Source organism: Eubalaena glacialis, chromosome 13 (assembly GCF_028564815.1).
Source record: "Eubalaena glacialis isolate mEubGla1 chromosome 13, mEubGla1.1.hap2.+ XY, whole genome shotgun sequence".
NCBI classification, from domain to species: domain Eukaryota; kingdom Metazoa; phylum Chordata; class Mammalia; order Artiodactyla; family Balaenidae; genus Eubalaena; species Eubalaena glacialis.
The window spans coordinates 29399220-29424698 of record NC_083728.1 but is presented as its reverse complement, the minus strand read 5'-3'; the positions used below and the strand labels follow the sequence as shown (position 1 = coordinate 29424698).

The 25479-nt window shown below is 38.8% G+C and overlaps 1 pseudogene; it reads right to left on the bottom strand.

The window, feature by feature from the left end:
• Window positions 1-19903: 19903 nt before the first annotated feature.
• LOC133104165 (signal-regulatory protein beta-1-like) overlaps window positions 19904-25479 on the bottom strand; it is a 36888-nt pseudogene continuing 31312 nt past the window's right edge.

The window sequence follows — 25479 nt, the reverse complement described above, 5'->3', positions numbered from 1 at the left end:
GGACATGGAAGCAACCTAAGTGTCCATCATCAGATCAATGGATAAAGAAGATGTGACACATATATACAGTGGAATATTACTCAGCCATAAAAAGGAACGAAACTGAGTTATCTGTAGTGAGGTGGATGGACCTAGAGACTGTCATACAGAGTGAAGTAAGTCAGAAAGAGAAAAACAAATACCGTATGCTAACACATATATGTGGAATCTAAAAAAAGATAAAAAAGAAGAAAAAGATGATCAGAAGAACCTAGAGGTAAGAAGAGAATATAGATGCAGACCTACTACAGAATGGACTTGAGGATACGGGGAGGGGGAAGGTTAAGCTGGGACAAAGTGAGACAGTGGCATGGACATATATACACTACCAAACGTAAAATAGATAGCTAGTGGGAAGCAGCCACATAGCACAAGGAGATCAGCTCGGTGCTTTGTGACCACTTAGAGGGGTGGGATAGGGAGGGTGGGAGGGAGGGAGATGCAACAGAGCAGAGATATGGGGACATATGTGTATGTATAACTGATTCACTTTGTTATAAAGCAGAAACTAACACACCATTTTCAAGCAATTATACTCCAATAAAGATGTTTAATAAATAAATAAATAAATGCAATTTCCTCCTAAAAAATAAAGAAAGAAAGAAAATAAAAATATCAGAAGAAAAAAAAGAAAAGAATCAAGTACCTAAATTTACAAATGAAAGGGGGGACATTACAACTGTTGTCACAAAAATTAAAAAGATTGCAGGAGACTAGTATAAAATTATATGCCAACAAATTGGATAACCTAGAAGAAATAGAAAAAACCTAGAAGCATACAACATCCCAAGACTGTATCATAAGGAAAGAAAAAATCTGAACAGTCTTCTAACAAGTAGGAAGGAAAGGAAAATGAAGCAGTAGTCAAAACCTCCCAATAAGGAAAAGCCCAGAACCAGATGGTATCTCTGGAGAATTCTACCTAATGTATAAAAAAGAATGAATACCAATCTTCCTCAAACTCTCCAAACAATTCGAGAAGAGGACACACTTCCAAACTTAGTCTATGATGCCAACATTAGTCTGAAACCAAAACAAAGACACAACATGAAAACTACAGACCAATATGCCTGAGGAATATTTATGCCAAAAATTCTCAATAAACTACTAGCAAACCAAATCAAAGGAAAGTAAAGGAGTATACACCATGAAGAAGTGGAATTTATACCTGACATGCAAAGATGATTCAACATATGAAAATCATCAATGAAACACACTATAATAACAAATGAAGGACAAAAACCACATGATCATCTCAACTGAGGGAGAAAATCATTTGAAAAAAATTCATTACACTTTCATGATAGAAACACTAAACTAATTAGGAACAGGAAGAGACTACATCAACTTAATAAAAGGCATATATGGAGAAAAGTCCATTTAGATCTTCTGCCCATTTTTTGATTGGGTTGTTTGTTTTTTTCATACAGATCTGCATGAGCTGTTTATATATTTTGGAGATTAATCCCTTGTCGGTCACTTCATTTGCAAATATTTTCTCCCATTCTGTGGGCTGTCTTTTCGTTTTGTTTATGGTTTCCTTTGCTGTGCAGAAGCTTTTAAGTTTAATTAGGTTCCATTTGTTTATTTTTGTTTTTATTTTCATTACTCTAGGAGGTGAATCAAAGAAGTTATTGCTGCAATTTATGGCAAAGTGTGTTCTGACTATGATTTCCTCCAAGAGTTTTATAGTGTTCAGCCTTACATTTAGGTCCTTGATCCATTTTGAGTTTATTTTTGTGTATGGTGTTAGGGAATTTCTAATTTCATTCTTTTGATGCTCAACGTCACTAATTATAAGGGAAATGCAAATCAAAACTACAATGAGGTTTCACCTCACAGTGGTCAGAATGGCCCTCATCAAAAAGTCTGCAAAGAATAAATGCTGGAGAAGGTGTGGAGAAAAGGGAACCCTTCTACACTGTTGGTGGGAATGTAAATTGATACAACCACTATGGAGAACAGTATGGAGGTTTCTTTAAAAACTATAAATAGAACTACAATATGATCCAGCAATCCCACTCTGGTATATATCCAGTGAAAACCATAATTCGAAAAGATACATGCACACCAATGTTCATTGTAGCACTATTTACAATAGTCAAGACATGGAAGCAACCTAAATGTCCATCAACAGAAGAATGGATAAAGAAGATGTGGTACATATATACAGTGGAATATTACTGAGCCATAAAAAGTATGAAATAATGCAATTTGCAGCAACCTGGATGGATCAAGAGATTATCATACTAAGTGAAGTAAATCAGACAGAGAAAGAAAAATATCATATGATATAACTCATATGTGGAATCTAATTTTTTAAAATAATACAAATGAATTTATTTACAAAACAGAAATAGACTTACAGATATTGAAAAAAAAACTTATGGTTACCAAAGGGGAAATGTGCATGGTGGGGGGAGGGATAAATCAGGAGCTTGGGATTAACATACACACTCTACTATATATAAGATAGATAATGAACAAGGACCTACTGTACAGCACAGGGAACTCTACTCAATATTCTGTGATAACCTATATGAGAAAAGATTCTTAAAAATAATGAATATATGTATATGTATAACTGAATCACTTTGTTGTAGATCTGAAACTAACACAACATTGTAAATCAACTATACTCCAATAAAACTTTAAGAAAAGAAAAAAATTAAAAGTCATATATGAAAAGCTGAAGCTAACATCATACTCAATGTTGAAGGCTAAAATGTTTTCCTTCACGATAGGAAGAAAGTAAGGACACACACTCTTGCCACTACATTGCAACATAATACAGGATGATCAGTTAGATAAGAAAGAAAAGAAAAGTAATCCATATGTAAACGAGGAAGTAAAATTATCTCTATTCTCACATGACTTGACCACATACGTAAAAGCCCTCTGGACTACACACACAAAAACTTTACAACTAATAAATGATACAAAATAAATGCACGATAATTGACTGCACTTCTATAACATAACAATGACCAATCCAAAAAGGGAATGAAGTAAACAAATGAATTTAATATAGCATCAAAAAGGATAAAATGCTTACAAATACATTTAACCAACGAGGTTAAAGACTCACATAGTGAAAACTACAAAACATTGTGGAAAGAAATCAAAGAAGATACAAATACTTGGAGTCATTTTACACATAGATTGAAAGATTTAATATTGTTAATATGTCCGTAATACCCAAAGCGATCTACCCAAAGATTCAACGCAATTCCTATCAACATGGCAATGGCCCTTTTCTTGTTTTTTCTTTTTTTTTTTTTGCAGAAATAGAAAAAAATATCATAAAATTCACACGGAATCTTAAGGGACCCTGAAAAGTAAAAACAATGTTGAAAATGAAGAATAAAGTAGCAGACCTCTCTTTTCCTGATATCAAAAGATACTCAAAGCAACAGTCATAACACAGTGTGGTACTGGCAAAAAAAAAAAAAAAGATATATAAAACAATGGAATAGAATAGAGACACCAAAAATATACTCTTCCACACATATCCATGTGATTTTCAACAAGGGTGCCAAGATCACTCAATGGGGAAACGATATTCTCTTCAACAAATGTAGTTAGGGAATCTGCGAACCCAAACACAAAAGAATGAAGCTGGGCCCTTACTTTACACCATATACAAAAATTAACTAGAGTAAGACTTAAAACTACAATGCCCCTAGAGGAAAAAATATAGGAAAATGTTTATAACACTGGATTTCACAATGACTTTTTGACTATGACACCAAAATCCAAGGCAAAAAGAAAGCAAAAATAGACAAATGGGACTACTGTAAACTTTAAAACGTCATCATGCCAAAGAAAACAATCAACAAGTTGTAAAATAACCTATGGAATGAAAGGAAATATTTGCAAATCATAAATCTACTGAAGGGTTAATATCTAGACTATAGGAGAATTCCAACAACTCAACGATAACAAAAATAACCTGATCAAAAATGGGTAAAAGACTTGAATGAACAATTCTCCAAAGAAAATATACAAATGGCCTGAAAGCATATGAACAGATGCTCAGCATCACCAAGCAGAAATGCAATCAAAACCATAATGAGATATCACCTCACAGGCTCTACAATAGCGACTATTAAAATAACAAAAAAATAACAGGAGCTAACAAGGATGTGGAGTAATGGAGCCCTTGGGCACTGTGGATGGGATTGTAAAATAAGGAACAGTATACAAATTTCTCAAAAAATTAAGAATAGAACTATTATATGATCCAGCAATCCCACATTTAGGCATATATTCAAAAAAATTCAAAGCAGGATCTCAAAGAGGTATTTGCACACTCACATTCATCACAGCATTATTCTCAATAGCCAAGAGATGGAAGCAAACCAAATGTCCACTCACTGATAAAGGGATAAAGAAAACATGGTCTGTCCATACAATGGAATATTATTCAGCCTTACAAAGGAAGGAAATCCCATCACATGCTAGGACATGGATGAACCTCGAGGACATTATGCTAAGTAAAATAAGCCAACCACAGAAGGACAATTACTGCATGACTCCACTCATCTAAGGTAGTCAAATCATAGAAACAAAAATTAGAAAGATGGTTTCCAAGGCTAAGGGGAGAGTAGAGAGTGAACTAGTGTTTCGTGGATCTAGAGTTTCAGGTTTGCAAGATGAAAAAGTTCTAGTGATCTTTTGCACAACACTATAAATATACTTAACACTACTTAACAGTACACTAAAAATAGTTAATGTGGTACATTTAATGTTGTGAGCTATTTTTACCACAATAAAGAAACACACACACACACACACACACACACAAACCCTTAAGAGGAGTGAAAGAAGCCATACACAAGTCACTGTAAGACTTTACTTATGTGAAATTCAAGAAACCACAAAACCAATCTATGGTGATAGAAATCAGATTGGTAGTTGCATATGGGGCAGAGATTGAATGACAAGGAGCAAGAAGAATAACTTCTATGTCTTGAGGTGGTGATTACATGGGTGTATAAGGACATAAAATGTCTAAACATGTAGTAAGCCATGCATAATGTTTGTGCAATTACATACAGTATTTTATGTCATACCTCAATAAAAATTAAAACAACACCAACAAGCATGTCATAGGATTTCATATAAAATAGGAAAAAGTGGAAAAGAAAGGCAAAACAAGCCACATGGCAGGGCAATTGGCAAACAGCAGAAAGTCAGGTTCAAGGACCTAGAGGCTTCAGTATTGAGACACCAAATGTTTCTCCTAAATAAAGAGAATGGCTGAAATGATGTAAGATGACTTCAAGGTCAGGTCATAAAAACCCATGCACTCCTGCTTTGTTCTCATGGAAATCGTGGAATTTGGTGTTTACAGACCACTGGAAATCCTCACTGCTTTAACTCCCAAGTTTACTCCTAGCACTTGGAGAATCTAGAATCTGTAAGATTCATAGGAACCCGTCACCAATGATCACAGCTGCCTGTGATTTACAAGTGATTTATGGAAGATTTATGGTGGGGGCCACTGTAAAACTTCAGATTATCCATCTTCTGATGCCCATGCCTCTTCCCCTCTCCATTTCTAGAGGAGAAATCATGCCTCTCCTTCTCTTTCACCTTCCAAATCTACTGCAAGCATCTCTCCTCAGTAGAATGGAATCCAGAGCAAACCTGGCAAGGAATTCTAGAAAATGTGGTTCCCAGGATTTTAGCCCTCCAATAGGAAAGAACAGAGAAAGGAATGGAGATAAATATGGATTATAAAAAACAGTAGTGCTATTTTTTAAGTGATATTTATTTATTATTGATGACGTTGAAAATTTTCTCTAGAATTGCTTACTGGGTTTTCCATTTTGTTGTAAACAATGAAGAAGCTGTTGTTTTACAAAGTTCTATTTTTGCCGGTGGGGGAAAAAAGCCAATGTAAGTGTAGACTTGTGTTTTACATGTAAGTCAGGTGCCTCTGTTGAAAACAATCTAGACTAACTGCTCAAGCTAGTCACAGGCCCTGCTGTTCCTGCAACAACCAAGTAAACTGACAACGAGGAGAATCATTGTTCCCTTATCAATCATTTCCTTTATGGTTACAGCTTTTAGTGCTTAAGAAAACTTTCCTTACAAACAAAGTCCTGAAAATATACTTTTATATAACTTATGAAAGCCTTATATTTGTGCCTGTGAAACATGTCTGTAATGCACGTTTGTGATGTAACATAGGAGTCCAATTGTATTTTTTCCCATATGAATATCGAATTGTCCCACTCTCATTTAATGAAAATATTGCCCTTTCTCTCACTACTCTGTGGTGCAAACTTGTCAGAAATTAAGCATCTACAAATAAGTGTGCCTGAGTTGGGACTCTGTAATTTCTTCCATGTTTTCTTTGTTCATTCCTGCACTAACACCACTATCTTGATAACTACAGCTCTATAGTAAGTTTTCACACCTGGTAGAACAATTCATTCCACCTCATTTTTCTTCTTAGCTACACTTGGACTTTTTCATTTACATGAAAAATTTAGAATATCTTTGTCAAAATGAGCACAAACACACACACACAACAACAAGAAAAACAACTTTTGGTATTTTAATTGGGATTACATTGACTGTTAATTGGGAACAATTGAAATGTTTATATCTTTATATATGTCTAAACATATATCTCTTTACAATATCATACATATCTTTACAATGTCATCTTTCTATCAATGAACATAATATATCTTTTTATTCATTTCAGTCCTCTATAATGTCATTCAATAATGTTTTGCAGGTTTTGCCTATAGACACTTGTTAAATTGATTAAAATATATTTGATATTTGATACTATTAAAAATAACATCATTAAAACTTTTTTTCATTTTCTAATGTTTGTTACAGTTGATTTATGTGTATTGATTTTGTATCTAGAACCCCTGCTAAATTTTCACATTTTTCTAAAAATTTTTCCATGAGTTCTTTTGGACTTTCTTAATGTACAGTGATGTCATATCACTAATAATATCGTAATATTTATAGTTTTATATCCCCTTCATGACTTAATCAGCAACCTAGAATCTCTGATAAAACAATGAATTGAAGTGGTAGCAACCAGATTATATTGTTCTGATTACAAAGCCTTCAATGTTTCACCACTGAGTATAATGTTTGCTTGGCTATATTTTTTCAATTAGAATGAACCATGATATAACCAATATTCTACCATGTTAATAGAAATAGAAATTGTGTAGGGGTCATTCTAACAGATTAGCTTTATCAGATTAAGTAATTCACTCTATTTTCCAAGACTATTTAAAGATGAATATTGATAATTTAATGATTTCCTGCATCTATTGAGATGATCATATGGTTTCTATTGTCTTTCTTTCAATTTGTAAATGTGATGAATTATATAATTTGATTTTTCTAATTTTCCATTCCTGGAATAAAACTCACTTGTGATGGTATAATATTTGGTTTTGTTAAAATTTGGCTTGGGATTTTTTGTCCATATTCATAAGTGAGAATGACAATGATTTTCCTTCTTTATATTATTCTTGTTGGAGTTTTATTATTGAGGTTATGCTAGCTTCAAAAATATGACTAGGGAAGTGTACCCTCTTTATCTATTCTCTAGAAAAAGCTTGTGTGAGATCAAAATTGTATTACTTGAATGTTTGTCAGATCTTGCCTGTGAAGTCATGTATATCTACAGTATTCATTATAGGAAGATTTTTATTTAATTACTGATTCAGTTACTTTAATGGTTTAGGACTCCTCGTGTTTCCTATTTCTCTTATTCTGTTTTGATCAGTTACATTTTCCAGGTGGTCTCCCTTTCATCTAAATGTTATATATTATATTGGCAAAGTTGTTCATGATATCCTCTTTTACCATTTTATTATCTGCAGGATCTATAGTAATGCCCCTTTTCCATTCCTCATGTAGATTCCTCTCTCTCTCTCTCTCTCTCTCTCTCTCTCTCTCTATCTTTCCCTTTCTTTTCATCACACCAGAGGATTATACAAAGTTAAAGAATTACTTTTTGGTTAAATTGAATCTCTTTCTTTTACACTTGTTCTCTGTTATATTAATTTTTACTCATATTTATTATTTCCTTCTTCTTCCCTATTTATTGCATACTTTTAAATTTTGTTTATGGTGTTTCCATCATACATAATTTTTATCATTGTATAGTCATCTTTATAAATCCTTAAAATCAACTTTACAAATCTCGATGAGTTGTGTTTTTAGGATCTTAAAGTTTTTTCTCATCCTAAAGACAAAGTTTTTATTAGTTTTACTCTAATAGTTTATCAAATTTAGATTTAAGAATTTAATCTGTCTGGAATTCATTTCTTGTTCAATGAGATTTATAAAAAAAAAAATAACTGTCCCCAGCACCACTGGTGGCTGGCCCACTTTTTTTAGTGATTCCCAAATTCCCATGGATATGTGGGTTTTCTAATCCATTAGTGTTTTAGTCAACAGATTTACTTGCATTTTCTGTGTAAATTTACAGGACATTTATTCCTTCCCTTATTGTTTTCCTTGGATCTTGAGTACATACAATTGTGCTTATCATAATTCTTGCTTCATGACACCCACATCATTGATCCATGCTTGACCCTCATTTATTAATCTACTTACCTATGTATCCATCTATCCATCCATCCATCCTTCCTCCATCACTCTCTTCATCTCTTCTTTCCAATCATCCATCCATTTATGTACCAATTTACTTACATACCTGTTTATTAATCTTTTACTGTTACTCTCTCTATTTGTTTTATTGTTGTTGTTGTTTATAATGATATATACATTCATGAAGCCAGCACCCAGCTTGTCATCTAGAATCCTGATATTAACTTAACTTACCTATATGTACCCACCCTTCTCATTCCTCTGCCTTTTTCCACCTCAACAACTACTATTTAAAATCTTGGGTTCATTGTTCTATTTTTGAAAATATGGTTTTATCATATATCATGTTGTATAAAATCTTTTGAGGCTTACATACCTAATATTTTTGCTAAGATTTATCCATATTATTGTGTGTAGCTATTGTTGATTTATTTTTATTACTGTAGAAAACTTAATTCTGTGATTTTCCTTAAATACTTGATCATCTTCCTGTACATGAGAATTTGGATTTTTCTCAGGTTTTGGTAATTTTAAACTATGTTACCATATACATATTTGTACATATCTCCTTGTGTACATGTACAGGAGTTTGTTTGTTTTTTTCTTTTTGGAAGGGAGTGTACAACCAAAGTGAGGACATGCCTGGTTGTAGGGTATGTGAATGTTCAAATTAAAATTTTCCAGACTGTTTTCCAAAGCAACTGTGTCAATTTACATGACCATCAGCAATGTAAGAGTCAGTTGCTTCTTTGTTTTTACTATTTGAATAGGGACAAAATTGCATCTCAGCATGGTCTTTGGCTTTTTTATTATCACTAATGAGACTGCATATCTCTATTGGTCATACATGTTTTCTTTGATCCCATTTTAATGAAGGGACTTTAAAGGTTTCATGCTACCTTGGGTGCCCACAATGAGCTTTCCTTGAGGAGCTGAAAGAGGCGTTCAGAAATGCAGGTATGATTCCTCCTAGATAGGAGCCTGTCCTGCCTCTGCTGGGTTTCTTGTTCAGGGTCAGGTGTCCACAGAAGTTTCTTTCCTGGTAGGACATGAGAGGCCACCTCTCACTACTGACCTTCCTGGTCCAGGCTCTCAGCTCCTCCAGGGCTGCAGGAGACAGGGAGGGGCAGCCAGTGCTGGACAGGTCTCAGAAGGCTGATGAGGCAGGAGAAGCTGGGGCAGAAGCTACAGGCATCATGGGAAGTGGTCCTCCTGGATTGGTCCTTCAGAATAAGACAGGATGGGACAAGGGTCCCATGTCACTGAAGAGGGACTTGCAGTGTCAGTGACCTGCAGAGTAAGCAGGGAGCTGGGCAAAACCTTTGTTCTTCTCAAACTTCTCCTCAGAGACCACCTCACCAATGTTCTCTCCCTCTCTATCTTCCTCTTTAAATCCTCCCCCCCACCAAAACTGCCCAAGTCAGGAGAGCCTGCATCTTTGTGCATCCTCAGACTGGAGCTATGAGAGGCAGAGGAAGGTTGAGGGAACTGGGGTGCAGCTCTCAGGAACCCTCTGGATTCAACATCTTTCAAGGTAGACGAGAAATGGGAGCACCTCGTGTCTTCTCCTCATAGTGCCCCCTGTTGGCCTGCAGTTCCACCCCCTAGGAGCCCAAGCCTTATCTGGGGTCTCCCATTTACCTGGAAGGGAGGGTCCTCCTGAAGGCATAGATGATGGAAATTATAGTCAGGGGAAACAACTTCCAGCCAAGCAGGAAGAGGGTCCCAAAGAGGGAGCTGGATGCTCTGGCACCTGGTGACAGGAAGATATCAGGATGAACCTGGCTTCCTGCTCCCATCACTCAACCACCAGGGAGGCTCAGTCCACCCCATACTCAGGTACCAAGACTACACCTTGGTGTTGGAAGGAGTCACCTCACCTCTCTGAACCTCAGTTTTCTCATCATTAAAATGGGGATCAAGGGGGGGAGGAGTCAAGATGGTGGAATAGGAGGATGTGGAATTCGTCTCTCCTCACAAGTACATCAAGACTACATCTGCAAATGGAACAATTCTCACAGAGCACCTGCTGAACATTAGCAGAAGACTTCGGACACCTAAAAGGACAAGGAAAGTCCCCACACAACTGGGTAGGATGACAGAAGAAAAAAAAAGAAAAGAGGAAATGGGAAGGGACCAGCACCCTGGTATGGAGCTGAAGGTGAGGAGAGGTTCCTGCACTCAGAAAAATCCCCTCACAGTGGGGAAATCAGCTGGGGCAGAAAGGTACCTTCGAGAGATCAGAGGGAAATGCAGCGGCTGGTCTGTGAAAGGCAGAGCTAAGTAAGAACTGCACACATGGTCTGAGCTGCAGCCCTGCACACCTCAACCTGAGTTGTGTGTCTCCTGTTGCAGAGGGGGACTGGGTGCTGGAAAGTGGGGTTTGGAACGTGGACCCAGGGAGGAGACAGCTGTTGGCTGTGAAGAGACAGTCTGAAGGGACACGAGTAAGAGCTCCACAACTAAGAAAGTTTGTGGAAGAAGCCCCGACCACCACAGAAGCAAGGCACCACTGTTGAGTGGTGTGCAAAGGGCGGAGCCACCATTGGAACCCCCTCCCCCAACTTCTTGCTTCTGCCTCTGCCAGCACTGGGAGGGGCACCCATCTGAACAGGCTCACCTGACCCTCAAGCCAAGGCCTCCTCCTCCCATGCAGGCTTCAGGGTCCTGAGTGTCACCCATGCCAAAGCCTCCTCGGGAATCAGCCCTGGGCACCCCAGCCTGAGACAAGAATCCATCAGTGCTGGTAGGGGCTGAGTGCTAATGCGTGGGGTTAAGAGATCAGATCTAGGGAGAGGACTGATTTTGGCTGCATGGAGACAACTTGAGGGGAAGAAAGTGAAGGGCTCCATGGTCAGGAATGCTCCTAGAGGAAGCGTGGTTGGCCTTGGAAATGAGCCACCACTGTTTAGTGGTGCACAAGGGGTGGGTCTGCCATCGCTGCCACACACCAGCCCCTGCCACCATGGGCATTGGGAGGGACTCCCACTAGATCAAGCACACCCCAGTCTGTTGCAACTTCCTTCAGGTCTCTGCTGCCTCAGGCATTTCATGCACACCCCAATTGTGGCTGCCTTATGCCTCCCCAGCCTGAGCGAGTAAGTGTGCCCAAATCAGCTGCTACTTTCACCCCCTCTTACCTGGACAGGGAACAGATGACTGAGGGTGGCCCACATGCAGAGGTGGGGCCAAAACCAAAGCTGAGTCCCACAGGTGGTGCGACTAAAGAAGAGGAATGGAAATCTCTCTGTGCAGCTGCACAAACTGCAGATTAAATCCCTGCAATCTGAATGGTAAAACCTGAGTCTGTGGTATATCTGAATGGACAACAAGTGCTCCCACAGCTAAGACCAGTCTAGCTTTAGACAAGTCTAAAGCTAGACTGGTGGACTCTGGGGATAAGTACACAAGGGAGTTGGGCCAGGTGAGAGTCTGAGCTGCCCCCACAGTGCCCACAGTGGGTCCAGAGACCTACCTGGAGGTATTGGACAGCCTCCTGGGTAGGCAGGGGTTGGCTGTGACTCACTGTGGGGGCAAGGACACTGAGAGCAGAGGCACCAAGAAAATATTATTATTAATATTATTCTTTGTTTTGTATTGTTATGTTGCTGTTATTATTTTTTTTTTATTTATTTTTCTTTTTTTAAGTTTTAATATATTTTTAATTTTTCTATTTCACTTTACTTTTTTGTTCCGTTGTGTTTTTTATATTGTTTTTGTTCTTTGTTCTGTTTTGCTTTTATCTTTTTTTATTGTTTTTGTGTTTGTTTTTCATTTTCTGTGCTTTTTTTTTAGTTTGCTTTCTGTTTTTGTTCTGTTTATTTTTTGCTTTTGTTAATTTAGTCTTTATTGACTGTTTTCATTTGGAGGTTCATTCGTTTGTTTGGGTGTTCTCTTCTTTTTTTTCTCTTTTGTTTTTTCTGTTTGTTCTGTTTGGTTTTGCTTTTATTGTTTCTCTTTGGTTTTCTTTGTTTTCTTTTTTCTTTTTTTTTTGCTTTGTTGTTGTTGCAGTTTTTATGGTTTTATTTTTGCTATTTCTCTTGGTTTTCTTTGTCTATTTTCTTTTCCTTTTTTTTTTTCTGGCCTCACCTTGTGGCTTGCGGGGTCTTGGTTCCCTGACCAGGGGTCAGGCCTGGTCCTCCAGGGTGGGAGTGCCAAGTCCATGATGCTGGACCATCAGAGAATTCCCAGCCCCAGGGTATATTAAGTGGCATGTGATGTCCTGGAGGGCTCCATCTCAACACCAACACCCGGCTCCACCCAACAGCCTGCAAGTGCCAGTGCTGGAATTCTTCATGCTAAACAACCAGCAAGACAGGAACACAGCCTCATCCAACAGCAGACAGGCTGCCTAAAATCATACTAAGCTCACAGACACCCCCAAACACACCACCTGATGTGGCCCTACCCATCTGAGGGAAAAGCCTCAGCTCCACCCACCAGAGTGCAGGCGCCAGTCCCTCCCACCAGGAAGCCTACACAAGCCACTGGACCAACCTCCCCACCAGGGGCAGACACCAGAAGCAAGAGGAACAACTACCCTGCAGCCTGTGGAAAGGGACCACAAACACAGTAAGTTAGACAAAATCAGATGACAGAGAAATATGTTGCAGATGAAGGAGCAAGGTGAAAACCTACAAGACCAAATAAATGAAGAGGAAATAGGCAATCTACCTGAAAAAGAATTCATAGTAAAGATAGTAAAGATGATCCAAGATCTTAGAAATAGAATGGAGGCATGGATCAAGGAAATACAAGAAACGTTTAAAAAGGACCTAGAAGAAATAAAAAATCAGTGATGAACAACACAACAACTGAAATGAAGAACACACTAGAAGCAATTAATAGCAGAAAAACTGAGGGAGAAGAGCGAATAAGTGAGCTGGAAGATAGAATGGTGGAAATAACTGTCATGGAGCAGAATAAAGAAAGAAGAATGAAAAAAAATGAAGACAGTCTCAGAGACCTCTGGGACATCATTAAACGTACCAACATTCAAATTGTATGGGTCCCAGAAGAAGAGAAAGAGAAAGGGGCTGAGAAAAATATTTGAAGAGATTATAGTCAAAAACTTTCCTAACATGGGAAAGGAAATAGTCACTCAAGTCCAAGAAGTGCAGAGAGTCCCATAATGGATAAACCCAGGAGAAACATGCTGAGGTACATATTAATGAAGCTAACAAAAATTAAATACAAAAAATATATTAAAAGCAGCAAGGGAAAAGCAACAAATAACACACAAGGGAACCCCAATAAGGTTATCAGTTGATTTTTCAACAGAAACTCTGCAGGCCAGATGAGAGTGGCAGGATATATTGAAAGTGTTGAAAGAGAAAAACCTACAACAAAGATTACTCTACCCAGCAAGGATCTCATTCAGATTCAATGGAGAAATCAAAAGCTTTACAAAGAGCAGAAGGTAAGGGAATTCAGCAACATCAAACCAGCTTTACAACAAATGCTAAAGGAACTTCTCTAGGCAGGAAACAGAAGAGAAGAAAAAGACCTACAAAAACAAACCCAAAGCATTAAAGAAATTGGTAAAAGGAACATACATATTGATAATTACATTAACTGTAAATGGATTAAATGTTTCAACCAAAAGACACACTGGCTGCTTAGATACAGAAACAAGACCCATATATACGCTGTCTACAAGAGACCCACTTCAGACCTAGGGACACATACGACTGAAAGTGAGGAGATGGAGAAAGATATTCCATGCAAATGGAAATCAAAAGAAAACTGGAGTAGCAATACTCATGTCAGACAAAATAGACTTTAAAATAAAGGCTATTATAAGAGACAAGGAAGGACACTACATAATGATCAAGTGACCAACCCAAGAAGATATAACAACTGTAAATATTTATGCACCCAACATAGGAGCACCACAATACATAAGGCAAATGCTAACAGCCATAATAGGGGGAATTGAGAGTAACAAAATAATAGTGGGGGGCTTTAACACCCCACTTACACCAATGGACAGATCACCCAGGCAGAAAATTAATAAGATGACACAAGCCTTAAATGATACATGAGACCAGATATACTTAATTGATATTTATAGGAAATTCCATCCAAAAGCATCAGTCTACATTTTCTTCTCAAGTGCACACGGAATATTCTCCAGGATAGATCACATCTTGGGTCATAAATGAAGCCTCAGTAAATTTAAGAAAATTGAAATTGTATCAAGCATCTTTTCTGAACACAACACTAGGAGATTAGAAATCAATTACAGGAAAAATAATGTAAAAACACAAACACATGGAAGCTAAAAAATATGTTACTAAGTAATCAATGGATCACTGAAGAAATCAAAAAGGATATCAAAAAATACTTAGAGACAAATGACAATGAAAACACGATGACCTAAAACCTATAGGATGCAGCAAAAGAAGTTCTAACAGGGAAGTTTATAGCAACAAAATCTTACCTAAGAAACAATAAAAATCTCATATAGAAACCTAACATTACACTTAAAGCAACTAGAGAAAGAAAAACAAACAAAACCCAAAGTTAGTAGAAGGAAAGAAATCATAAAGATCAGAGTGGAAATCAATGAGATAGAGATGAAGAAAACAACAGCAAAAATCAATGAAACTAAAAGCTGGTTCTTTAAGAAGATAAACAAAACTGATAAACCTTTAGCCAGACTCATCAAGAAAAAAAGGGAGAGGATTCAAATCAATAAAATTTGAAATGAAAAAGGAGAAGTTACAATGGACACCACAGAAATACAAAAGATCATAAGAGATTACTACAAGCAAATATACACCAATAAAATGGACAATCTAGAAAAAAATGGACACATTCTTAGAAAGGTACAACCTTCCAAGACTGAACCAGGAAGAAATAGAAAATATGAACAGACCAATCACAATTACTGAAATTGAAACTGATTAAAAATCTTCCAACAGACAAAAGCCCAGGACCAGATGGCTTCACAGGCAAATTCTATCAAACATTTAGAGAAGAACTAACACTTATCCTTCTCAAACTCTTCCAAAGAAATTGCAGAGGAAGGAACACTCCCAAAGACATTCTACCAGGCCACCACCACCCTGATACCAAAACCAGACAAAGATGTCACAAAAAAAGAATATTACAGGCCAAAATTACTGATGAACATAAGAGCAAAAATCCTCAACAAAATATTAGCAAACAGGATCCAACAACACATTAAAAGGGTTATACACCATGATCAAGTGGGATTTATTCCAAGGATGCAAGGATTCCTTAATACCCAAAAAACAATCCGTGTGATACATCACATCAACAAATTAAAGAATAAAAACCATATGGTCATCTCAATAGATGCAGAAAAAACATTTGACAAAATTCAGTACCCATTTATGGTAAAAAATTCCCCAGAAAGTTGGTGTAGAGGGAACCTACCTCAACATAAATAAAGGCCATATATGACAACCCACAGCAAACATCATTCTCAGTGGTGAAAAACTGAAAGTATTCCTCTAAGACCAGGAACAAGACAAGGATGTCCACTCTCGCCAACATTATTCAAAATAGTTCTGGAAGACTTAGTCACAGCAATCACGCAAAAGAAAAAAATATAAAAGGAATCCAAACAGGAAAAGAAGTAAATCTGTCACTGTTTGCAGATGACATGATACTACACATAGAAAATCCTAAAGATGCCACCAGAAAATGACTAGAGTAAATCAATGAATTTAGTAAATTTGCAGGATACAAAATTAATAAACAGAAACTTCACATTCCTATACACTGATGACGAAAGATCAGAAAGAGAAATTAAGGAAACAATTCCATTTACCATTGCAAAAAAAGAATAAAATACCTAGGAATAAATCTACCTAAGGAGGCAAAAGACCTGTACTCAAAAACTATAAGACACTGATTAATGAAATCAAACATGACACAAATGGAGAGATATACCATGTTCTCAGATTGGAAGAATCAATATTGTGAAAATGACTATACTACCCAAAGCAATCTACAGATTCAGTGTAACCCCGATCAAGTTACCAATAGCATTTTTCACAGAATTAGAACAAAAAATTTACAATTTGTATGGAAACACAAGAGATCCCGAATACCCAAAGCAATGTTGAGAAAGAAAAATGGAGCTGGAGGAATCAGGCTCCCTGACTTCAGACTATACTACAAAACTACAGTAATCAAGACAGTATGGTACTGGCACAAAAACAGAAATATAGATCAATGGAACAGGATAGAAAGCTCAGAGATAAACCCACAGACGTATGGTCATCTAATCTATGACAAAGGAGGCAAGAATATACAATGGAGAAAAGACTCCCACTTCCATAAGTGGTGCTGGGAAAACTGGACAGCTACATGTAAAAGAATGAAATTAGAACACTCCCTAACACCATACAGAAAAATAAAATCAAAATGAATTAAAGACCTAAACGTAAGGCCAGACACTATAAAACACTTAGAGGAAAACACAGGCAGAACTTTCTTTGACATAAATCACAACAAGATCTTTTTTGATCTTGCCACCTCCTAGAGTAATGAAAATAAAATCAAAAATAAACAAATGGGACCTAATGAAACTTAAAAGCTTTTGCACAGCAAAGGAAAGCATAAACAAGATGAAAAGACAACCCTCAGAATGGGAGAAAATATTTGCAAATGAAGCAACTGACAAAGTATTAATCTCCAAAATATACAACCAGCTCATGCAGCTCAATATCAAAAAAAAACAACCCAATCAAAAAATGGATGGAAGACATAAATAGACATTTCTCCAAAGAAGATGTACAGATGGTCAAGAGACACATGAAAAGATGCTCAACATCACTAATTATTAGAGAAATGTAAATCAAAACTACAATGTGGTATCACCTCACACCAGTCAGAATGGCCGTCATCAAAAAATCTACAAACAATAAATGTTGGAGAGTGTGTGGAGAAAAGGGAACCCTCTTAAACTGTTGGTGGGAAAGTAAATTGATACAGCCACTATGCAGATCAGTATGGAGCTTTCTTAAAAAACTAAAACTAGAACTACCATATGACCTAGCAATCCTACTCTTGGGCATATACATGAAGAAAACCATAATTCAAAAAGATAACATGCACCCCGATGTTCATTGCAGCACTATTTACAATAACCAGGACATGGAAGCAACCTAAATGTCCATCAGCAGAGGAATGGATAAAGAAGATGTGGTACATATATACAATGGAATATTACTCAGCCATAAAAAGGAAAGAAATTGTGCCATTGCAGAGATGTGGATGGACCTAGAGACTGTCATACAGAGTGAAGTAAGTCAGAAAGAGAAAAACAAATATCATATATTAACACATATATGTGGAATCTAGAAAAATGGTATAGATGAACTTATTTGAAAAGCAGAAATAGAGACACAGATGTAGAGAACAAACATATGGATACCAAGGGGGAAAGGGAGGGCGGGATGAAATGGGAGGTTGGGATTGACTTATATACGGTACTATGTATAAAATAGGTAACTAATAAGAACCTACTGTATAGCACAGGAAACTCTACTCGGTGCTCTGTGGTGACCTAAATGGGAGAAAATCCAGAAAAAGAAGGGATATATGTATATGTATAGCTGATCAACTTTGCTGTACAGCAGAAACTAACACAACATTGTAAAGCAACTATACTCCAATTTTTAAAAAAAAGATACAATTGTGCTGTAAACCTAGAACTTTCAGGTTTCTCATTCATGTGAATAGGCAATAGATTTTCCTAGATATACAAGGGCTCAGGAAATATTACATGCAGAGACTCTTCCTCAAAAAAATTACTTGAAAATACACTCTAGCTGACCAAGAGATTAACAAAATTAATATTTCCAGTTTTTAACCTATAAAATTTACAGTGATCAAAAGGTTGACAGTATGCAATGCTGGCAAAAATGTGGTGAGAAACAGACACTCATTTCTTATTTATAGGAGTGTGAATTTGTGCAAACTCTTTTAGAGGCAATTGGAAATGTCAAACCACATTTGAAATGTTTATATCCTCTGTTAGCTAGCAAACTACAGTCTGCATAGTAGAGGAAGCATAGGATTGTCATGGCAACATCCCAGGGATAGCTGGGGACATCAGTAAGGATGGTGCTAATGGGACAAAACATTTGGTAGACTGTAGAGACAATGGTAATTTCATGACAACTACTTTGGTGCTGAGAGTCCAACTAAGGAGACACAGAAGCTGTGGCTTGTGGGGAAAGGTCAGAAAATAGTAGTGGGCTTGGAAAGCAATGAGAAACCAAGCTCAATTGCCACCTCTCCATCATGAAGGCCTTGAATCAGAGAGAGGACATGAAGAAAGCTATGTCGAATTGGTGAGATCCTATCATATGGGCATCAGAGACAGAGGGAGGGAACCCTGACTGTGAAGAAGAGGACATGCTGAGCATCGAGGCTGTCTCCCTCACATTCATTTTCCCCTCTCCCAGTTATATTCAATCGCGGTGATCCCACATCTCTTGAATGGTTCAGGATCCACTAAGCCATCGAGGACAGGGATTGGTTTAAGAATGGACATATGACTAATGAGAGGTAAGAGGAAGTTTGCTGGGGACTTCTGAGAAAAGTTTCCTCCCAAGAGAAACCTCCGGAAGACATCCTCAATGTTGTGTCATATTTTCCAGAAGAAAATTTTATTTTCCATTTTGAACTCTCTTATATAGTTTGAAATTTTGTTATCGTATGCTTATGCTACTTACACAAAATATTTTTATATATTGTTGTAAAATATTTATAAATATTACAGTAAAAGATTTTTGTCATGGGAAGAATATACTACTTTAATAAGAAAAAAACATATGTTCATGGAAATAATGGGTTTTTTTGGTTTAGGAAAAAAATTAAAAGGGGATCATAACACGTATTTTAGAACATTTTTGTATCAAGTAAGAGCACATAGCAAAGTACCTAATATGTGCTCAGTAATGGTTGAATCTGAATGGCTTTTGGGAGGTTAGATGGGAATTGGGGAAAGATAATACATCTTATCTTAGTTATTCACAGGAATATCTGGTAAAAGGGATGTGCTGTCAGGATGTAGCTGTGTGATAAAGTGGTGGTTACTGCTGTTTGGTACCTAAGGCATCACAATATGTAGAGGTGGCTGTATATGTTGTTCCATTTTAAAGATGAGGAAACTGAGTTTCAGAAGGTGAAGTGACCTTCCCAAACATGGTAGAGTCAGCAGTTGAACCCAGCCTGACTCCGGGTTCAAGTCTTTAGCTGCTTGGTTATTCCACCCCTACTCACCCAAACTCTCCTGCTGTTCTGTAAGCTCTCTCAGCTGCATGCTGCTCTGGACCAGTGTCTGGGTCTCACACCACACTTGGCAGGTGAACAACATTTTGTCCTCCGAGGTGCTGACCAAGATATGACTGTCTTGGCTGAATGTGCCATCTGGGTTCTGGGTGGGGGTGAAGATCTCACAGGTCCTGAAGCATCCTTTCCTCCCCTGCCAGGTGATTTCTATGGCTTCAGGGTAAAACCTTTGCACACGGCAGGTGAGGATGGCCACCTGGAGGCTTGGAACATGGTGCACTGACATCTTCACTGTAGGAACAACTGAAATAACAGTGCTTCCTTCGTTACTTCTTCCTTCATGTAAATGATGCTCAAGGAACACCCACATCTTCCTAGGCATTGCTCTCAGTTCTTGGGATGCAGCAGTGAGAAAAGGCAGGCAGGTCCTTGCCTCATGGAGCTCCTGCTCTGGTGGGGAGGACAGGGGGGAAAAGCAGTCACTTGACCCCCATATGGGTTATGATAGCCTGTAGGGGCACCTGACTTGGTCTGGAGGTGGGAAGGTAGGGAAGGGTTTCTAGAAAAAGTGCAGAAATAGGAAAGATGAATAGGAGTGAACTACATCTGGCTGATTCTATTTTCCATAGATGGCTACTGCAAGCCCACAATGTCATCCAGAACCGTACCACTCCTGATCAGTGGGGGAGTCTACTTCTGCTCCCCTGAAGCCTGGGCAGTACTTTGTGACTAGGAACAGAGTGCAGCAGAGGTGACACTGTGTGAGGTCCAAGGCTGGGTTATAAATTTGATGTGGCTTCCACATGGGAATCTTGGGACACTCACCTTGGGAACACAGCCAGCTAGCTCTGAGGAAGCCCAAACTAACCATGTGGAAAGATGATAAGAAGAGGCTCATGTAAGAATTGAGGCACCGAGTTCACACCATGTTAGCGATGGAGACTTCATATGATTCTAGCCTCTGAATCATCCAGCTGAGGTCCCAGATGTAATAGAGCAGAGACAAGTCATCCCTTCTAGGCCCTGTCCAAATTTCCTGAAGTATAGAACATGTGAGCATAATAATTTTGAGGATTTGCAGTAAGTTTAGAATATTGGAATAAGTTTGGGATAATCATGCAGCCCTGGTAGCTGGAACATTAGGCAAAGGGGCTGGAGGAGGACAAGAAGTGGAGAGAGGGCACTGAGATTGTCTGTGTGTGGGTAAGTGCATCTTAGGCAGAGGGAAGGGCATGGGCAGGGGCCCTGAGGTGAAGCCTAGCATATTCCAAGGACAGTAAGGTGACTAGGGTGAGTAAGGGAACATGGACGAGATGCAGCCAAATTCATAGCTAATCTGAAGACTGTCTACACTTAACTGCTGCTACAGTTACCCTGGGGGCACATGTGATATCCTAAAGAGTAAATACACAGGGAGTTTAATACAATTAATCTCCAGATCCTGAACCCTCATGTGACTCTTTCCTAAAATTGCACACTAAGCCCAGATCCTTCTCTTGCCTCCTGTTTCTCAATTCTCCTTCTCCAACTTTCAAAAAAAAAACAAAAAGGAAAAAAAAAACAACAGAAAAATCTTCTCCCCGTACATTCCGAAACTAACTATGGTGCATTGCCCTTGGTGTAAAGCCTTTGGGACACAAAATAAAAGGACAGTTCAAAATACTGCTGGCCAGAAAGCCTGTTTTAATCAAAGCATCAGAAGCTCCTCCATCTGTCTCACTGAGCTGCCTTTTTTTAAACACTTACACCCTTAGTTCATAAGGAAAAACCAAATAAATTTAATTTATATACTTTTTTTTTTAAGTATTTGTTTATTTATTTATTTATGGCTGTGTTGGGTCTCCGTTTCGGTGCGAGGGCTCTCTCCAGTTGCGGCAAGCGGAGGCCACTCTTCATCGCGGTGCGCAGGCCTCTCACTATCGCGGGCTCTCCTGTTTCGGAGCACAGGCTCCAGACGCGCAGGCTCAATAATTGTGGCTCACGGGCCCAGCCGCTCCGTGGCACGTGGGATCCTCCCAGACCAGGGCTCGAACCCGTGTCCCCTGCATTAGCAGGCAGATTCTCAACCACTGCGCCACCAGGGAAGCCCTATATACTTTTTTTGATGGTAGTTCTCTGTGTTTTCATAGTTCTCTATGATATGTATAATGTTGTGGTCCATAAAAGACTTTCACATAAAAATATGCTACAGTAGTATAAAGTTCTCTGCAGGAATTAGAATGGATATACAAATTTAGGAAGAAAAAGGATTGATAAAAATTCTGGTCATTAAGAAAGACCTTGTTTTGTTTGTTGGTGATGGTTGATGCTGGAAATCAAATAACTATGATGTAATTTTTACATTGAACATTTTCAGAGTGAGGTAACATTTGTAATATCCCAGGAGTTATGTCCTGAGGGACTACTTAAGCATATGCTGTGCAAGCTTAGATGCAAAGTCTGACACCACCATAATGGGTTTGTCTTATGAGGTCAGAGCAAGAAAGGTGGGACATGGCCTTGCCTGCATTGTTCCCTCCCTTGACACCGAGGTGGATTTAGGAAGCCTGTTTCAAAGGCAGTACTGGCTGCAAAGCAGTGGTGACATGGTGGTCTGGACAAGGGTTTAGGAGTCCACGTGGAGAGTCTAAAGTGGGAGAAACTTCCTTGCTGTGGCCTATAAGAGCTGTGTGATCTGGTCCCTGTCCCTTCTCTCCAGCCATTTCCTTTTTCAGGCACCCCTCTTCTCACTAAGATCCAGCCACATGGGCCTCCTCTCTGCTCCGCAAACATGTCTTACTCTCCATCCCACCCCACCGCAGGGCCTTGCACGTTCTGTTTCTTCTGCCTGGAACACTCTACTCTTAACTTGGCTGACTCTCTTTCATCTTATATGCCTTGGTTCCATCATCACTACTTCAAAAAGTATTTCCTTGTAAACTAGATTTCTCCTGTTTTCATCTATTTCAGTAGTCTATCTTTTCCATTATGGCAAATGTTACAAGTCATAACCATATATTTGTTTGCATCTTGGATGATGGTGTTCACATGAGTGTGAACTCAATGATGCAGAACCAGGTCTGTTCTGTTTACCATGGAACCCCCAGCACCTAGAATAATGCACCTTGCAGCAGATGCTCAGTAAACGCTTGTTAATGAATGAATGAATAAACTCCCACCTCCCAAATACTCTACAGCAGGGATCCCCAACCCCCAGGCCACGGACCCGTATCAGTCCGTGGCCTGTTAGGAATGGGGCCACACAGCAGGAGGTGAGTGGTGGGCGAGTGAGCAAAGCTTCATCTGTGTTTACAGCTGCTCCGCATTGCTCGCATTACTGCCTGAGTTCTGTCTCCTGTCAGCATTATGGTGAGTTGTATAATTATTTCATTATATATTACAATGTAATAATAATAGAAATAAAGTGCACAATAAATGTAATGCATGTGAATCATCCCGAAACCATCCCCACCCCTGTCTGTGGAAAAATTGTCTTCCATGAAACTGGTGTCTGGTGCCAAAAAGGTTGGGGGCCACTGCACTGGAGGGAAGGAAGCTCTGAAAGAGAAGTATGAGATTACAGCATTAAAGGGAATAGGATGGTCATTTAAGATAGGGAACCTCGTACCCACCTCAGGTGGGGTTTGGTGAAGAATGAATGGGAGGACTCAGGTGAGGTGCTCCAAACAGGGAACAGGTGGAGGTCACCTAGGTTGGGCCATGGGGGTAGGTGGGTGGCCCTTACCTTGAAGGAATTTGTAGATGTTCACATGCCCACTGAAGGGACTTGGCAATTCACTGTGAGCCAATTGGCAGGTGATCTGGGAGTGGAGTAAGGACAAGGCAAGGGTCACCAGGGCGGTGCTGATGATGGTGTAAGAGGAAGCATCTGCAAGAAGGACGATGAGGGTCTGATGGGCTGGAAGCTCCACACCATGTTCAAACCATTTGAGGTGTATGTTTTTGGGAAAGGAGCCAGTTGATGTGCAGGTGAGATTCACCATCTGGCCTGGGTTGGCCCTGTTAGAGGGGCCAGAAATCTCTGGAAGAGAGGGCTTAGCTTTGATCAAGGCAAGGTGGAGAGAGAAGAGAGAGAAATGAAGATGGCAAGTTACTGTCTAGTACAATACCTGCCCTTATGGTTCACCCAGTGAGACATCACCTCAGTCAAGTTCAGTTTTCTCCTCTTCTTCATTTTTATTGTGACTCTTCTTATCGTGAGAGCTTGCCAGCTGGCCTCACTGATTTGCTTCTCCACTTTTGTACCCACACTCAGAAACCAGACCATGGTGATCTTGCTAAAATGCAGATCCAACCATGTCATCCCGCCTCCCTCTCTCCCTACCTTCCTCTCTCGCCGAAGTACATTGCTTTAAAAGTCATATAAGATGTTTCATGGAAAACATCAGACCCCTAGCTTCCTCTCCTTAAAAATTATAGACCAACCACTTTTTAACTATTTTAGCTGATTCTTTGGACATTTCTCTCTGTGTTTCTAAGTAATCTGCTTATATTATTATTTATCTCTCTGTGTCATATGTTATGGATAGACCTACTACTATAGAAGGTAATGATTTAGCTCTCTTACATCTCCCTCCACCTGCCATTCACACCTCCTATCATGGAAACATCCAATGCTTTGATTTTATGCAGATTAAGCACTTTATCAATGTCATTATGACCAAAGAATCATTGTTCACAGCTGGGTCGTGTAATATATAGTGATTGTATTTCCTTTCTTGTACGACTTTTTGTTTTCCCAGGAGTTTTTAAGTGTCTCATTCTTTTCATCGGTTAATTTTCTATAAACCTATAACAACTTTATCCCCAAGCTTTTTCTGAGATGGGTATCACTCCTCCTAGTAATTTTTTTTTAATTTTATTTATTTATTTTTGGCTGTGTTTGGTCTTCGTTTCTGTGCGAGGGCTTTCTCTAGTTGCGGCAAGCGGGGGCCACTCTTCATCACGGTGCGCGGGCCCCTCACTATCGTGGCCTCTCTTCTTGCGGAGCACAGGCTCCAGATGCGCAGGCTCAGTAGTTGTGGCTCATGGGCCTAGTGGCTCCGCAGCATGTGGGATCTTCCCAGACCGGGGCTCGAACCCGTGTCCCCTGCATTAGCAGGCAGATTCTCAACCACTGCGCCACCAGGGAAGCCCCCTCCTAGTATTTTTGAAAATACTTAGTATTGTAGTGGACTTCAATTTGGGGTACATGTATACCTAAAAGTGCACAAAGACTTTGCAGGGCATCTATATGCTTGTATTAAAACACAATTTTTATTACGGTGATTTGTAAAAACACCTAAAAATAGGAAGTATTCATCATGAGACTAACAATTATCAACAGATAGCCAATCTTGTTTCATCTTTACTTCACCTACCATCCACTGGATTGTCTTAAAGCAAATACCAGGCACTCTATCATTTCACTCACTACTACCTTAGCATGTATATTTAAGAGTTAAGAATTCTTTTTAAAATGTAATATAAATGCCATTATCACACTTAAAATTTAGTAATTCCTTAATATCATCTAGCACTCCCATTACCTCTGCCTTTATTAGGTGATATTATTCTTTG